We start from the raw sequence: 13,760 nt of genomic DNA, 5'->3' as shown, positions 1-13,760 counted from the left end.
TTTCCTTTTTTGTAACCCAGTTGCTATATTTTTCTTCCTGCAGCTGCTCCAGGCGTATTGGAGCAAGGAGATTGCATGGTTACATGGACTGTGCAGGTTTGTGTGTGTGGTTATTCAAGTACTGTAAAGAATGTAGATATTTGGTAAGAAGTGAGTGTCTGTGTTGCCATGTGATTGCTGTCAAATAGATTTTATTTATAATAGTGCCATAGCCTGTGCTACCATAATTGTAAAATAAGGTGAGGAGAGGGTAGAATTTACACATAATGATCCTTGTGAAGCTTTAAATTGTTGGTTTTGTTTTTTTCTCATCACTTGATATTAAAGTAAACCTTAATTGTTTCTAATCCACTTAGATGTGCTTCCCCTCTCTTTGGGTGTTGAAATGTCCTCTTGGTTATTGGGACATCTCTTTTTGCCAAATGATAGCAAAATAACCCCTTCTCCTCTTTCTCTCTCTGAAATTCAGGGCCTTCTCTGCAACAGTATTACTCAATAGCTAGCTACACTTAAAATTTGCGCAGTGTTCATTTCATTTATTTTTTTCAACGTTCTCCTTAAATCTAGTACTGATGCAAGATAGATGTCACTGAAGCCTTCTTTCTTAGTTATAGGATGGCCAGTTGCATACAGGCATTGGTGCAAGCTTTCTTGTGCTATCCACTATTGTCTCCATTTCATTTTGAGTATGAGGTGATAGTCTCTGTGCTTACTTACTGTATTCTGTACGTTTATTGAAGCCGTCGGGATAGGGTGCCAGTCACGATGTGTGCTGTTGGCTAGGGGATAAACAGGAATCACAATGTCTTTTGCTGAAGAGACTGAAAGTGAGGTGAGCTTGATTTTCTAGTTTTAATAGAGCTGGGAACATGTGTTGTGGTTATTTGGCTGGAGGCAGGAATAGCATGCAGTGTGTTAGGCAAAGATGTATAATTCTCTCTGTGAGTAACTCCTCTTGTGGCAGAAATTAATGCTGACTAGGGAGGTCTGAATGGCTCTGGAACTGCAATGTGATGTAAAGCTTTCCCCTTCTAGATCTCTTTGCATCCAGCCCAGGTCTGCAGGAATCAGAGCCAGGAACACTGACCAGACCCTTTCTAGCCAGAGGTAGAAATAAGACTTGAAGGGTGATAGAGCTGTTGTTAATGTCCAGAGAAGCCCAGCCCCATACCTGGCTGCTGTGATTCCTGCCAGATGAAGTCCTTGGACCCTGCTAGGGGGCTCTTGGTAATAGTGTGGAATAGATTTGAAACTCCCCATGGCCTCTGGAAGGCAGAGGAACTCCCTTCACTTTTCCACCCCCATCTCATCTAATCTAAAAAGATTCTTATGCTGCTTTTATTACTAGAGTATTTGAGCACCTTCCAGCAGTGCATTAGATGACATGACCTATCATGTATGGTTCATTCTCTCTCTCTCTTAGAATTCTCCCCTGGGGAGAGGATATGTGCAGTGGAGTGTTTTGTTTTGGTAAGGTTTTTTTTGTGTGGTGTGTTTTTAAATGTCCACTCCCTTCTGACTGTTAGAGAAGGCAGGAAGAAGGAGTGTGCCTTGCACTAGGAGCAGAAAGTGGTGAGGTTCATGAGTCCTCAACTCCTGTGGGATTTCATTCTACAATGTCAGACTAGTCCCTGAGAAAGCTCTGTTTCCTGCACGGATGAACTTTACCCTTATGGTATAAAGTGCCATTGTGCCTGTGGAATGAAGTTGTTGACCATAGTCTTCATTCCAGAGCTTTACTCAATCTTTTTGTTATGCTGGGCTCAAGGAATTGAGCACCTTAAAGGTAAGAACTAGACCTTGAACTTGATGCAATATTCTTTTGGAAGCCAGTGGAGAAACTGATGGGCAGGTTTGATGTGCTTGCAATAGCTTAAGTTGCTAGAGAGGTGTGCTGGAGAATTCTTTACTAGCTGGAGTTTCCTAAGGGCTGATGGCTTTATGCCCATCTGTGTCCTAGTCTTCTGAATGTTTCAGGCTGAGGGGTCCACAACTCTGCCCTCACTTCAGCCTTCTTTTTATGAGTCGTCCTGTTCAGTGATGAGCTTTAGTGTCTGTCTCTGCAGCTGCACATAGCATTCCCAAGCAGAATCAGAGTGGTTTTGACACGAATCTAGACAATTTCACTGCTATCCACAATGTTCCTAGTAGCATTGTTGGCACTATGACAGGTGTCTGCATTGCAAATAAACAACCCTCAAAACCATCAGCACAGTTGACACTAACCAGGCACTCTACTAATAGCATCAGGAGCAAGGCCATGGTTTACCTTGGTAATAGGGACTGATTTTTTCCCACTCATACCTTAAGGTGTGGCTCTCGGGTTAGAGGGGAAATATATTGGGAGGGCTTCTTTCAAGCATAAGTTTGGACTTCTGCTGCAGTTGGTGTTAGTGTTCTGTGCATAAAAAGACGACTTCAGTCTCCAGGACTGTCTAGTCGTTACCTTTCACCAGCACTAAATTCTTAACATCAATAAGGATTATACTGGTGTGTCCTCTTTGCGCTTCTAGATTTGGGAACATAATGCAATTGACATATTGCATGGTGATACGTAACTTACATTTGTAATGTTGATCATTTTCTCATCACTAGTGAGTTTCTTGTAGCAGCCTCCCATTAGTATTGCTAAAAATTAGGAAGCTTTACTCCAAGTTCAGGCCATGTAATACAGCTTAGTGTAGACATGTCTACAATATCAATGTAGCATTCTAGTGTAGACGCTAACTACTGTGACAGAGGAGGGAGTTTTTCTGTCACTGTAGGGATTCCACCTTCCACAAAAATGGTAGCTAGGTTGATGGAAGCTGCATCTGCACCAGGGGTTAGGTTGACCTAACTACCATGCACTGGGCTAGGGATAATACACACCCCTGAGCAATGTTGTTGTGTTGACCTAACTCTTACATGTAGACCAAGCCACAGAGCACACCCCCTCTCCCCCATTATCTATTTTGCAAGATCTGGGTTTATGTATGTAAGAGAGGCCAATAAGAATTCAGAGACACAAACCCTTTCTTCGAGCCAGGCCAGCAATTCTGCATGTATTGTCACTCTACAATCCTGCACTGGAAATAACCATTAGGCTTTAAAAATGTATATCAAATTTAAAATCTCACTTTAACAAAACTAAGGCCCTTAATTATTCCAAAGACTGAATGCAGATATTGTCTCCACACAAAAATAGCAGCCTGACAATGAGGAGGAGAGGGAAGGGATGCAAGGCTTTTTATAAGTAAACCAAGAAAAAGGGTATAAAGCCTATAGAGATGTAATAAATAATGAAAAGGAGGAAGGCATAAAATGCAAAACAGGCCACCAAGAGCTGTACAAATCAAGCAGCAGGCTTAGAACAGAAGAGCAAATAAAGAAAAAGGCAGGAAGAGACTTGTTTGTTTTTTAATTTTGTTTGTGTTAAACAAAAAAAAATTAAATAAAACCATGTATATTTTTAAAACAAGCATGGCAGGAAAAAGCATTGTCCTCTGTTTACATTTAAATGTAAACACAATTATAATAGTAAAACCAAAACAAAGGGCATTAAACACAAACTGTGGAGTAAACAAAATGTGCACCAAACATCCCCACTTCTGTCCCTTCCTTTTATGCTGCATCCTTTTCCCCCACCTTTTCCCTGTCTGTACTGCGTCTGTTTGGTCTGTAAGCCCATTTGGCAGGAACTTGGTCATCTTGCATATCTGTGCAGCTCATCTAGCAATGTTTGACCCTACGTACATGATGATGTTTCTCTTATTTGTTGGCAGGCTCTCTTAGAATTCATCCACTGAGCTATTTTGAGCTTTGCTTTTGGATCCTTTAACATTTGGGTTCTTCAGTGTAAATCAGACTGAATTAAGGAAGTCACTCTCTAAAATTGAGACCATGAATGACCAGTGTTGTCCTCAGGGCTGAGAACCCAAGCTGGAGGAGGCATTGATTTATTGCAGGTGGGGTCCCACACATTAGCGACAGTTAAAGTTCTAATCTAGTTCTAGGTAATCTCATCTATCAGGGTCATTATTGTATTTATCAATTGTGTTGTCAAGTGACCTGCTGATTATGGCCGAAGTGTTGCTCTGTCAGAAACAGTGTCCGCTGTGTGAACCTGTGGATTGCAACAGGATGTGCTGACTTGTAGAAGCTCAAAGTGCACCTCCCATTTGTTTAAACAACTCAGCAAAATTATGGCATTTCTGGTCTGAACTCACTGGCTATGTGTGAGGTGGGAATTAACAGAAAGGGCTTGCCTTGGTACTGATAATGAGGCTGCAGGATTTGTGCTAGCTGCCAAAGGGAGAATCCCAGGACAATGGAGTGTCTAGCCAGCTTATACCCACATGAGCAAGGTGTAAATTTTGCTGCTGCTGGATATTTGAGTTGGTTCAATCAGCTTCTGAGCCCTTCAAGTGTGTGCTTCAGACTTCAAGAAATAGATGGGACAAATCTGACTCTTCTTATCCAAGTAATGTTTCTCTTTAAAGCTCTGTGCGCCAGTCCAGCTAACAAAGTTCCTGTTTATCTATGAAACTGATCTCAAGTTGGTTTGTAGGCATTGAGTCCTGGTTCGTGATATTGCGGGCAGTCGCATGCCAGAGCACTTGGGTGACTTCGCAGTGTAGAGAGACAGAAGCCTGAAGCCTATGAAGAGTTAAGTATGCTTGCATGGAATTTTGAACAATTCCCTAGTAGTGGGAAGTCGTGAACTGACCTAAGGCAGTGTTGTCCAGCCTGGAGGGAGGTAGCCAGATCTCACTGAGGGAGCACTAGATCCATTCAGGAGGGGCACAGTGCAAGGTAAGGTGCAGGACATTCAGTCTGGCAGTGCACCTACCTGCACACACATGCTGCAACCTGCTGGTCCATATAAAGTGTCAAGTGGCTCCTTTTTGTGTCTTCTCTTCCTGCTGTGATTGTGCTCCCTAATATAGCTGGTTGGCAACTGCTCCTGCATGTTCTCAGATGAAGGCTCAGACCAAGTGTCTTTTCTCTGCACTCCTATTGGTGCCTCTGCACTGCAGATGTCCTATCCCCTGCCCAGCAACACAACTTTCTGATGAAGGGGGAAGGTGATTGAAGCTACCAGAGATGGGGAAAGGAGAAGAGTTAGCAAATAAATCAATCAATAAACAAAGAGCAAAAGAAAAAGATAATGAAAACCGATAGAAAATGAGTGAGAGAGAACTTGACTAGGAGGCAACCACAGGATATAGGAGAGGCTGCCCTTTTGCCATTCCCAACAGCAGGCCCTAACTAAAATAGGTGAGAACCATTGATCTAAGGTAAGAGGGAATTTGCTGGAGCATGACATTCCTTTCAGGTTCATAACATTCACCTGTGCTTTTCAGCAACACCATGGAAGTGTATGGATGCCTGTTTCAAATGTGAGGGTAGATATTCATGCCCACAGGGGCTGCATGGTGGTGAGAACTGTCGGTCCCTTCTGGCAGTGGTTGTTTTATTTTTTCGTTTGCCCTGGCTTAAACGGATGCACTAGTGCACGGGACACTTGAGCACTGTTGATATTAAATACTTTGATATGTCGTACATTGATTTTCAAGGTTAGTCCTTTTCGTAACATGGTTCTGACTGGCCTGTGTAGACGGGAAATCTTGTTGGAAATTTTTGTTGACTCCAGAGACCAAATTCACCAATAGCTTCTTTAGGATTTACACCCACTTATACCAGAGCTGAATTGTTGATTAACTGAAAACATTTTCAGCCATTTTTCCCCCTCCTCCCCGCTTCTGCTCCAGGCTGGGAAGCCATGTTACCAGGAATTTAGCCTTAATGGCTGCTTTCTGGAAGAAAAGTGGTGAGGGACGGATGTGTTTCACTGGAAACTGAAGGTGTAGTATGGAGGAACCAGTGTGATGTGAATTAAGGTGAACAGGACAAAGAGAGAGCTTATCTGTGAGAGAATCAGAGCATTTTGTATCCCAAAGATAAGAATTACAGAAATCCCGTAATGGTGATCGGTAAATCTCACATTGGTGATCTGCTCCTGCAGTCTACTGAGACACACAAGATGATAGGTTGTGGTTTGCCCTGTGTAGTTGCTGTGGTTTCTGTAACGGAAGTGGTTCTTGTGGGTGATGATCTGATCTTAGAGATTGTTGGTAGTATGTGTACTATCATTTTGTTTCCACTTTTGTTGGCTGGTGGAATAAGGTGCCCTTGGGATGCAACTGAAAGAGCCTTTTATAGTCTTAACTATTTATAATTAGGCTTTCTTTAATTTTGTCACTCCATGCTGCAATGAAGGTGTCAAAGTGCACAGAGACTTGATGAAGTTAACACTGTCAGAGGCTTCTTCTCTACCACTGAGCTTTAGACCTCTTTTTGTAGAGGGAGGCAGCATTCCTGTAATAGTTAGAACATGGGGATAGGAACAAAAACTAGGTATTGTGGGCCCTAATTCTAACCTTGATTTGCTGTGTGATAAAGGCTGCTTCACCTTTTGGTTCCTCAGTACTCCAATTTAAAATGGGGATAACCTTGTACCCCACAGGAGCGTTCAGCGTCATGTCGAGTGCTTTGAGCTCCTCTGAATGATGTGATAGAAGTGTGTGTAGTTGTTGTTAGTTAATCCCTGTGTAAATTGTTTGCTCAGGTGGCTTAAATCTATACACTGGATTTTCAGGAAGACGTCAGCCCACTGTTAGTGGCTGGTTCACCCTGTAACTTCCTTAACTTCTGACTTGAGTCTGTCCTTCAAAATATGGACGGTTGAATTTAAAAATCAAGGTGATCATTTGTAAATGGTAAAATTGTTTGCTTTGGCCGTTCACCAATGTTGTTGCAGCCATGTATGTTATACAACATATCTTTAGCTCTAGTTTTTTGCTTTTTTTTCCCCAGTAGGCTTTATCATCAGGTTTTGGGCTCAGTGAAGGTATATTAGTAATGGCATGGAACAGAAGCCAAGAGTCCTGACTCTCAGTCCTTCTGTTCTAAGCACTAAACACTACCTCCCTGTGAGTCTGAAATGCACTTCACAATTGGCTACAACTACTCTTGCAGTTGTGGATTGTAGTAATACTGGCTGGCAGATGCCAAGAGAAGGGGCAATAGTTAGTGTTGTGATCAGTGTTTATTTTGACAGTCAGCCTCCTCCAGAAAGACGCTTCCTATCTGCTGCTCCCAGCAGTGTTGCAGTGTTCCTAGGTCATTGCTGAAGCAGAAGCAGGCAGTTAAGCTGAGGGTGGGGCTGGTGGTGGAAATGACCTCGCAATAGGTCTGTGGTGCAGGCAGTTCTCAATTCTCAGTGATCTTGTTGTCTGGAATTCAGCCAGTTGAAAGGAATCCCATTTTTGTCATTAATTGCTCCACGGCTGCTGGGAGGCTGTTTTTGTCAAGGCTGCTTATTTATTCCACTGACAAGATCGTCAGTGTTTGTGAAGCACTTTTAAGTTCCTGCTCCACCTATCACTGTTTGTGTTATGAGGAAACCACTCCTTCAGATCTACCCTGTGCTTCCTGAGATATTAAACATTAGGACTCGCTGGATCAGCTGTAGAGGAATTTCAGAGGATCACCTCATTGACTTAAAACTCCAGCCCCTCTCTCTCTCTGTCTGCTGAAGCTTCTGGTGGACAGTGGCAAAATTTTCCAGTAACAAGTTGGGCTTTTTTATTGTAAAGCTCTCTGGAACACTATGTGGTGTGTGGGTTTTTTGTTTTTGTATTTTTTTATGAACAAAAACATAATTTTAAATCAAAATTGAGGTCAACCCCAGTACAGCCATCTATCAAGTGGGCAAGGAGGGAAATAATTGCAAAGGAACAAGCAGTTAAGGAAGTAAATATAGTAACAGATGTACAGTGAAGTCTTGCAACGGGCACTGAAGAGAGCCACAACCGAACTCTGGACATCTTCAGACAAGGCTTTCTGTATTCAGGGACCTCATCTGTGGGAGTCCCTATCCCTAAACTGATCGAAGCAGGACTTCAGAATGGAGAGCAGAAACCATTTGGTCAGTCTCAGTATGCATTGGAGGTAGATAGCAGAAGAGGTTAGATAATGCAGTGATAAATTCTATACAGATGTCTAGAGATATGAAGGGCCTGCTCAAATACTTGGGGCCTACAGTGGTAGCAGTGTGTTCTGTGGATTTCTTTAAATTCTGTAGTAACCATTTGGAGGTATGTCCTCATTCAGAGGTTTTGCCTTCATTCTCCCCTTGTCTGTCCTTTCCCCAGCTCTGTGTGCAGAATCTCAATGGCTATGTGAATCTGGGACAGCAATAACACAAATCTGGGGGCGGTCCTCTTCCAGTGGCGAGGATTCACTCACCATCATGGCCCCAGGATCTGTTTCTCGATGACAGTCAGCTCAGTTCAGAGGAATGATAATATGCAGAAACAAACTCCCACTGGCAAATTAATTTTGTCTTCTAAGGCTGCCCTCCCCTCTCTCTTCTCTTCCATTAGTTTTGGAGATCCTTGCTTTAGATTAAAGCACTTTTACTTAATAACCAAGTGGCTCCAACTTCTGTACTGCCATTAGAATGAATACATTTAATCAGACTATTTCAGAAGTCTGAGCAGGAAATACAGTAAGGAAATTGCCCTAATGCAGGCTATTCATAAATTAATTAAAAGATATGTTTCCTTTCTTCCTTGTCAATACATTAGCGGCTGATTTTATGACCCATGACCTGTGTTTGATATCCTGTATGTGGAAATCTGGATTGTCTCAATAACCTATGAAGAATGTGTTCAGCTGTTCGCATATTATTGTGGAACACAACGTTCTTCATCATTTGAAGAGGTTTGATTGTGGGAAACTTCCCTTGTTTGTATAATATGTACGTTTGGCGCTGGGGCAGAATGGGAGTTAAAGGTTTATTTGCTGGCATTTGAATAATGCAGCCATATAATGTTTGGAGAGTTGAACTTCTAGCAGTATACAGGTGTCTGAGACCTATGGCATAGGAGCAGCTAGTGTCCTTGAGAGCATTTCAGCAGATAAACTGGGTATGTATCCTGATATGACACAGGATGCAATCACACAAATCTAAAGTTAACATTGAAGTATACAGATCATCTCTTATAGCTAATTAAATTATCAAATACTAGCTGACAGATGATCTCAGTTATTGGTCTAAACTTGGTTCAGTGATTGAGGTTTGAAGACAGCTCCTCCCAAGCTTAAAATAGGAAAAACTTGCAAAGGGGAGAGGGGAATGCAATTCTCTGCTAGTGAGCAAAGATTAAAAATACAAGTGAATCATCTATCAGGAACTATTAAACTAGGGGCTTGTCTACACAGGGAAATTTACCAATATAATTATATGGGTATAACTCCCTGTGTTGACTCTCTCTGTAATAAGCTTGTCCACACTGGTGTATATACCAGTATAATTAGAGTAGCGTAGTAAAATATGCCAGTAAATTTCCCCATGTAGACAAGCCCTAACACCTCGTTTGCCCCCCACTGCCATTCTCCCTCCCTTTCCCCTGATTGCTTGCCATGGCATCATTTCTGTGCTAGAGATATGTTAATCTTCCCCATTTCTGTGCCAGAGGGGACTGGAGAGCCCTGGAAAAGACTATTTATTGGCTTGGGACAAAGGAAATTGTCAGTGCAGAAAAAAATGGTAATCATTTCAGCATCAGGAGTGACAGATGCTTTAGAACTAAGTTAATTCTTCTATCTCCTGATCCCAGTGTTTCCAGACAATATAGGAACTAAAAATGTCAGCACTGGTGTTTTGGTTCTTGTCACATCCTGGAGGTAAGCAGGTGAATGCGGCCACTAGTGCCCTGGGAGATGGATCTCTGCGTTCTCAGTGGCTGGGAGTATGAATACAGATATTGCTGCCTTGGGGTGTCAGTCTCGCTGCATTCTGAAGTTGGGAGTGACTCTACTCTTCAGTGACCTAAGTGGTAGATTATAATGACAGTAGGGAAAATACTTAATCTTGCGTATGGAGTCAAAATTCTGATGCTGCTACAGTTCTCCTGTATTGATTTATACTATTGGGTGGAGACTGAGATAGGACAGATTTCATAATAGGTTGAGAAAATCCTTTAAAAATCTTAGGAGAACAAGGATCCAACATTTTTTCTTTCTGATCATTGGCCCATAACTAGTGTTTAGACAAATTTATTCGCTTTGAAAGCATTTGTATTCATCTGCTGAAGAGCTTCTAATGCTGGCTGGTGCTGTAGTGAGGTTCTGGATCTTAAAACCATGTCATTGTCTGTCTGTCTGTCTTCCTATCCTCTCCCTATTTCTGACAAGATTTTTGCTGCTATTGGATAACTTGCTCTGGATGGGGGGGATGTTACCATTGGGGTAACTGGGTATTTCAGCATTTATTTCTCTCTGATTGATTGTTTCATGAGATATCGATCTATAAAATGGTCACTAGTTCCTTTAGTTTAGCATGCTGCTTCAGCAGTGGTCTCATCTTGAATATAGCAAGTACCAATCCTTGATCTGCTATAATTTTCTATTCCTAGAACAGCTGGTTGGTCTGTCTTGTAGCAGTTTTTCTGGAAATAATCAAACATGGAAAACAGGATAAGCAGAAATTTGCATACTAAATGGTTTTAAAATACTTAATACCTCTTTGAAATTGGTCAAGATGAAAGATCAAGGAAGGAAATGTGACCTTTTTAAATGGAGCCCTGCATATACCACTGTCTGCATCAGAAGCCAGCCCAGGCAAGTGAAGGCTGAGTCAAGTTAGAGCTCTCATGCAGGAGAGAAATCCTTTGCATTGTGCTTCTACAGGCTTTGTGTTCTGTTGGTTTGTCACTGACTTTGTATAACTTTTCAGCTCCTTTCTTTTCACGGCTTAATAAACTTCCATTATTTGTACCAAAACTTGAAGATATTATCATTGTTCTTTGGAAATCCCCATAGAGTTGCCTTAAAGCAGCCTTCTGTGTGACTCATAACTTTAGAGGCTAGTACTCTTGGGCACTTCCCCAATTTCCTCAGATCAGCAGATTCTATTGAATATCTATTACTTGTAAGTTTTAAGCACAGTTATTGTTAGTACAGTTTCAGCTACAGCATGGACACAGCTTCAAGGTTTCCACTACATGAAAGGAAATGTCTTGGCACTGCAGGTTTTGTTCAGAGTTAACACAGCCATGCATAAGAAAGAGACAGATGTAGCTCAGTGTTGTAATGATTGGCTCTGTAGACTGTCTTGCCAGTCTAATCCTAACTTGGCTGATCTGTGCTCGTCTTGATGGAGCCCAGAAAGTGGGTTTTACTGAGTAGAACTAGTGGATTTGCCTGGTGAATCACTTGGTGAGGTGAATGATAAATAGGGCCCTTCTGTGAGTGCTCAGCTCAGATGTGCTTTCTTTTCTCTCCCTCCCCCCCCCCCCAAGCCCTTGGCCTGTGTTAACTTGAGATGAATTGTGTTGTACAGGCGCACTCCTCCATTGCATGTATTGAATCGTGAAGCTGGACCCTCACCAAAACACCCGAGCACTCTGGAGCCCTCCTAGAAGGCCCTCATTCCACACCGAGATCCTGAATACTGTCTAAATTCCTCTCCTTTATCTGAAACCTGGAGACTTGTACTTTTTCCCCATACTCCACTGCCCAACTCTAGCATACAACTGAGATGTCCTTTGGTTTTTCCTCCATTAGTCCTTGAAAAGAATGGCAAAAGTAGCAGAGCTGCAGTGCTTTAGAGCCAAAAAATGTTTGCGTTCTCTGTAGTGTGGATTATGGGATACTGCAGGGGGGTGCAACTTTCTTAAAGGAAGTGATACCTTCTTTGGGGGACGGGGAGGGCATGGCACAGAGGACACATTAGCTCCACATCTCACTCTATGCTTAAAATGTGCACAGCTCTGCAGGTGGCATGAAGGAAGTGACTCAAAAGTAATGGAACAAGTGTGTTGGATGACAGCTGCAATGCTGGCAGCATTTTTGTGTCTTTGTGGTCAGAAGCCATCTTTGGAGGAAGACTAGTTGCAGTGCTGTGAGGTGGGAGGGACAAAGGTATAGACCCATCCGAAGGAAAACTAAGGCTATGAGTTACAAACAGGACAGTAGTGGACTAGGGGGAAAAAGTGGTTGTAGTGTATGTGTTTTGTAATGGAAAAATACAGTTTTGAATACAGTATGCAGACTTTTTTGTTTGCAAACTCTATTGCATCTTATATGTGGAAAAAATAATGAAAATTTAGTGAACCAAGAACTCTTCTATTCTGTCTGATAACCCAACTGTACTTAACAAAAAAGAGTGGGAATCGGTCTCTAATGTTTACTGAGGATACTCATCAGTAGCATTTTGAACGTAGTGTCATTCCATCTCTTCATATTTAAAAGCATACAAACTTTCAGGTATGTCAAAAAGATTGACTTGGTCTTGTGGACTATGTGAAGTTGCTTAGCATCCTGCTGAGAGGTGTGTGGTTTTTTTATTTTTTATTTTTATTTTTTTTGGAGCTGACATTTATTTATAGTATATCAGACTGCAGCCTGTGTTTTTAAAAAACAAAAAAATAGTAACTTTAAGTATGCCAAACCAGCTTTATTTGATGTCTTTTACCATTGTCCTAGAATATGAGGGTTCGAAGGAACCTCAGGAAGTCATCTAGTCCAACCCCCTGCTTAAAGCAGGACCAATTCCCAACTAAATCATTTCAGACAGGGTATTGTCAAGCTGACTTTAAAAACCTTTAAGGAAGGGGATTCCATCACCTCCTAGGTAACCCATTCCAGTGCTTCACCACCCTCCTAGTGAAACAGTTTTTCCTAATATCCAACCTAAACCTCCCCCACTGCAACTTGAGACCATTGTTCCTTGTTCTGTCATCTGCTACCACTGAGAACAGCTGAGCTCCATCCTCTTTGGAACCCCCTTTCAGGTAGTTGAAAGCAGCATCACTTGCACCCAGAATAGTCAATATAAATGGCACTGATTTGTTGGCCATTGAGGCAAGAGTTGCTATTAATAGGCCAGCTTTTAGCACCCTGAGTGGAGCCACAGTACATTATATAATAAAAACAAAGACATGGATCTTATAAACTTTATTCCATTCCTACTGTGATAAGGAAATACAGGTGTCTGATTCCCACATCACATGTGATATAACTAAAGGAGATGGAGCCATAAAGGTAAATGTTTATACATTAGAATATTATTGCATGGTAGTCTCATTAGTCTTAAGGCTTTTTATAGACTTAAAAAAATGATTTCCTATCCTTCCATAATTTTTAAGCAACTCTATTTACTTGTAGGTTTTTCTTTATCACAGCCACCTTAAACTTTTTTCAGTCTTCCACATCTGTAACTTAAATTTTTATTTCTTAAGAAATTGCTGACTGCTTGAATACTGGTATTTCCACAAGCACATGCTGTGATAACCTGCAAGCTTTGTGTCATTTTAAAGCTCAGTCAGAGCTTTAATGATACAAGTTAAAGCTGCAATCCCAAGTGGTGGTAGAGAATATGGGAGTTAGATGGGCTTTTGCAAAAACCTTGTTTTGGCAGTCTTGGAATCTTAATCATTTATTCAGCTGGAGATTTTCTAACAGACACAGCATTTTAAAATCAAATACTTGACTCAATTTCAGCCCTAGCTCAATATCTCACTACAGAGCAAATTAGTGCTGTTACATTCTCTCCATATATATATTTTTTAAATGAGCTGATCATGATAATTATCTAGTGGTGGTGACTTGTTACCAAATAGAGTTCTGTTGTGGGCAGCCCCGATAAATTCATAGATTTTTTTTTTTAATTTATTGTTTTTGAAGGTCAGAACTGACCATTAGATCAT

The 13,760-nt window shown here is 41.5% G+C and overlaps 1 protein-coding gene across 7 annotated transcripts in view; it reads left to right on the top strand.

The window, feature by feature from the left end:
• ARHGEF12 (Rho guanine nucleotide exchange factor 12) overlaps positions 1 to 13,760 on the top strand; it is a 92,959-nt gene that overhangs the window by 5,152 nt on the left and 74,047 nt on the right. The window contains exon 1 of one of the 7 annotated variants that reach the window (XM_050921934.1): positions 22 to 96. The exons of the other annotated variants lie outside the window; for them this stretch is intronic. The gene's annotated coding sequence lies outside the window, so the exon portion shown is untranslated. Of the gene's footprint in view, positions 1 to 21; positions 97 to 13,760 lie in introns of those variants that run through there. 7 annotated transcript variants of the gene reach the window in all.

The sequence above is a fragment of the Gopherus flavomarginatus genome, chromosome 13 (assembly GCF_025201925.1).
Source record: "Gopherus flavomarginatus isolate rGopFla2 chromosome 13, rGopFla2.mat.asm, whole genome shotgun sequence".
NCBI lineage: Eukaryota > Metazoa > Chordata > Testudines > Testudinidae > Gopherus > Gopherus flavomarginatus.
Note: the sequence above shows the minus strand (reverse complement) of the source record. Positions and strands in the feature narration are given on the sequence as shown.